Raw genomic sequence first — 4,388 nt, forward strand, 5'->3', positions numbered from 1 at the left:
CAGTAGTGCATGGCAAGGCAGGGCCTTGAGCCCATATTGGCCAGACTCCAGAGGGGTGTCCTGGGCAGTCTGAAGGTGGAGGCTACACTGCTAACAATCTCCACTCCCCCCCCACCCCGACCCGAGAGAGTTGCTGCAGAGGTATGCAGGAAGATCCCTGGCTGTGGGGGACACCCAAATTAGGAGCTTCCCAGGAGATGCTGAGCAGGCTGGCAGTGGGAGAGCCGCTTCCTTCTCCTGGGGCCTCTGGCTCCGGCAGGGTCGGGATTTGGGCTGCAAGGGGACTATTTACATAGCACCTCTGATTAGCACTCCTGTGTCAGAGGGGCTGGCCGGGAAATGAGGGACTGGGCAGTGCCCAGGACTCAGGTTTGGCGTGGGGAAGTGGGACTCAGTTTAGAGTGGGGAGGCTGAGGCCTGGGCCTGAGCCTGAGAGGTTGCTACCCTGTCCAGCCTGCCCCCCAGCCTGGCCCCAGCTTGCTCTCTCACCTCTGCTCCTGTGGGGCTGCCCCAAGGCCTCATTTCCCAGCCTTACACGTAGGCAGAGGGTAGGCTCAGGCCAGGGGAGCGGAGGCCACCAGCTCCGGCACTTGTCAAAACACAGGCCCCAGAGGTGTGAAGGCCTCACCCCAGCAGGAGAGCGTGTGGGCCCTGCCGCCCGGAGAACTCATTAACTCAGGCAGCCCCCACACGAACCCACCGGAGAGGCTGGCCACAGTCAAGAGATCAAAGGGGAGACAGGGACAAGGAAGAGAGGCTGGCTGGTGGGGGGTGGCGGGGCCTGGGGTTGAGGTTGGGGTGCCTCCCATCCCCCAGCTTGGCTCCATCAGGCTCACTGACCATTGCCCTTGCCCCAGCTGGGCCCCAGGGTGATTTCCCACCAGTAGCAACAGGAGAGGGTGGGACTCCACGTGCTCCTTCCAATTTGTCTCGGGGCTGAAGTCCCCAGGGATGAGGCTGGCGGTAGAACCCTCCCGTCTTCCCACCTTCTCTTGCCATCTTTGTGGGTTATTATTTTTCTACACACTAGCCCCTGTGTCTTTCTAACCCTTCCTCAGTGGTGGCACCAGGGATCTTCCTGCTGCAGCCACTCCTGCTTTCCCTTTCCTGCTCCAAATCTCTCTGTGGTTCCCACATGCTCAACATTAGCTATTAGGTTTCAGATCTGAGAACTTCTAGGGGCTGTGGTTTCAACGTAAAGTGAGCCTCCCATACATATGGTCTCTTGTCCAAATATGTCGAGTTGATTTTGTACCTAATAAAATATAGGCTGGGCTCATACCTATAATCCCAGCACTTTGAGAGGCTGAGGTAGGAGGATCACTTGAAGCCAGGAGTTTGGAACCAGCCTGGGCAGAAAGTGAGACCCAGACTCTACAAAAATATATTTTTTAGTTAGCCAGGTGTGGTGATGCACACCACCTGTGGTCCCAGCTACTGAGGAGGATGAAGTGGGAGGATCGCCTGATCCCAGGGGGTTGAGGCTGCAGTGAGCCAAGATCACCCTACTGCACTCCAGCCTGGGTGACAGAGCAATAGCCTGTCTTAAAAAGGAAAGGAAAAAACCCCCCCAAAACCAAATTTGTTTCAAAGCATTGTTGACAACCCAGTAATGGGCTTTCTTCTGGCACAGGCAATCGGAAGCCCAGAGCAGGATGGTACAGAGATTTGCTCTACCCGCTGCACATGTTGACTTTGTAACTATGTGTAAAGCAAATGCTCTACTTGCAAATAAAGATAGGATGAGAAACAAGAGTTTGTGGTCATTCTAAGTTTACTCAAGTATTAGCTATAAAATGAAGTAACCATCATGCAAGAAGCAGGCCTTCCTTGGCATTGAGATGCTCAGCAGTCCCTGGACCACAGGGCACTGGGATCCCCCTGAGGTAGAGCCCTCCTGCTTTCTGACATTTTCTCTTTCTTTCCTTTCCTTTCCTTCCTTTTTTCTTTTCTTTTCTTTTCTTTCTTAGAGGGAGTCTCGCTCTTGTCGCCCAGGCTGGAGTGCAATGCCATGATCTTGGCTCACTGCAACCTCCACCTCCTGAGTTCAAGCGATTCTCCTGCCTCAGCCTCCCAAGCAGCTGGGATTACAGGCGCCCACCACCATGCCAAGGTAATTTTTTGTACTTTTAGTAGAGATGGGGTTTCACCATGTTGGCCAGGCTGGTCTTGAACTCCTGACCTCAGGTAATCCACCTGCCTCGGCCTCCCAAAGTGTTGGGATTACAGGCACAAGCCACCTTGCCCAGCTGCTTTCTGGCCTTTCTCTGCACCCTCTCCCACCTCAGCACACAGAACACTTCCCCAATTCCCAACCCTTGGGCCTAGTGGCATCAAAGAGGCTCAGTCACTGGACCCCCATGCCAGGTCCCTGAGTTAGCTCTGGAGCCCAGGAAGGCATCCATCTGCTGCAGTCCAGAAGGAGTAGGGCCTGCTGACAGCTGCAGGTGGAGGGGCCAGGCTGCCCTTGGGCATAGATTGGTCCTGGGCATATGCACAGGGAGGGAGCTTCTTCCCTTCTCCTCACCCTAAGTGGTCGGCTGGCACAGCTTCTCCTGGATGTGACCCTGGGCATAGGCATTCCAGGGCTGCTGGGACAGACTGCAGAGGAGGCCAAGGGCAGCAGGAGACAGGAGAGACCCTGGGAAGGTGGGGTGGGAGAGATGCAGGGAAAAGGCACCATGCCACGGGGCCATCACTGCTACAACCAGCTCATGCCATTCGGCCATCATTCTACCACCAGCTCACCCTTAGTCTCACAGGGAAAAGGCACCATGCCACGGGGCCATCACTGCTACAACCAGCCCACCCTCAGTCTCACAGAGAAAAGGCACCATGCCAAGGGGCCATCATTCTACAACCAGCTCACCCTCAGTCTCGAGAAAAGCAAAGGGAGAGGTGGAGCTGAAGAAAATACTGAAAGAAGGGATGTCACCTGGTGGCTGCATGGAAGAAGGCGACGTGGGCATCCCTGCAATTTCATACCTTAAAGGAAGCTGGTATTGCTGAGAACTAGGAAAGTTAAGCAGAGAGGGTGGGTGAGGGGTAAGTGGAGAGGTCGGGAGGAAGGAGGTGGAGCGGGGAGGAGATGATGAGTGGTTTGGTGTACACCAAGCTCATCCAACCCGAGGCCCAGGGCGGCTTTGAATTCGGCCCAACACAAATCTGTAAACTTTCTTAAAACATTATGAGATTTGTTTGCAATTTTGTTAGTGCATCAGCTATCGTTAATTTTTTTTTTTTAGGCAGAGTCTTGTTTTGTCACCCAGGCTGGAGTACAATGGTGTGATCTCAGCTTACTGCAACCTCCACCTCCCTGGTTCAAGCAATTCTCCTGCCTCAGCCCCCTGAGTTGCTGGAACTACTGGTGTGCACCACCATGCCTGGCTAATTTTTTGTATTTTTGGTAGAGACAGAGTTTCATCATGTTGGCCCGGCTGGTTTCAAACTCCTGACCTCAAATGATCCACCTGCCTAGGCTTCCCAAAGTGCCGGGATTACAGGTGTGAGCCACTGTGCGAGGCCTCAGTAGTATATTTTGTATGTGACCCAAGACAAGTATTTTTCTTTCAGTGTGGCCCAGGGGAGCCAAAAGACTGGACACCCCTGGTGTACAATACAATTGAAGTGGTGGCAGGATCACTTGAACCCGGGAGGCAGAGGTTGCAGTGAGCATTCCAGCCTGGGTGACAGAGCCAGACCCTGTCTCAAATAAATAAAATCAGACGTCTGGCACTGAAAAAAATCATTCTGCTTAAAAACAGGTAAAGATATGATGCCATACACCACGTACTTCACAGTCTACCTGGAGAGCAGATAGCCATGCATGAAGTACCTATTAAGACTGGGGTGCAAATTCAAACCCCTGAGGGGCCCGGCGAAATCTCCCCCAGGCTGGAGTGTAGTGGTGCAATCTCTGCTCACTGTCACTTCCGCCTCCTGGGTTCAAGTGATTCTCTTGCCTCAGCCTCTGGAGTAGCTGGGATTGCAGGGGCCTGCCACCATGCCCAGCTAATTTTTGTAATTTTTAGTAGTGATGAGGGTTCACCATGTTGGCCAGGCTGGTCTTAAACTCCTGACCTCAGGTGATCCGCCCATCTCTGCCTCCCAAAGTGCTGGGATTACAGGTGTCAACCACTGCACCTGGCCCTTTTCTAGTATTCTTCGACAACTCTTTCTGGGATGGGAATTCATGAGCTCTAGTACTTGAGATTTTCGTCTGTAAATTTTAGGATTTTCTTATCTACCATATTCAGCACCCAAAAGAAAATCTGCCTTGGATCCTTCTGAGTACAGAACATATGATGAAGGGTTCTTCATTTTTTTTTTTTTTTTTTGAAACGGAGTTTCGCTCTTGTTACCCAGGCTGGAGTGCAATGATGTGATCT

Source organism: Cebus imitator, unplaced genomic scaffold (genome assembly GCF_001604975.1).
Source record: "Cebus imitator isolate Cc_AM_T3 unplaced genomic scaffold, Cebus_imitator-1.0 Scaffold19, whole genome shotgun sequence".
Classification (NCBI taxonomy): domain Eukaryota; kingdom Metazoa; phylum Chordata; class Mammalia; order Primates; family Cebidae; genus Cebus; species Cebus imitator.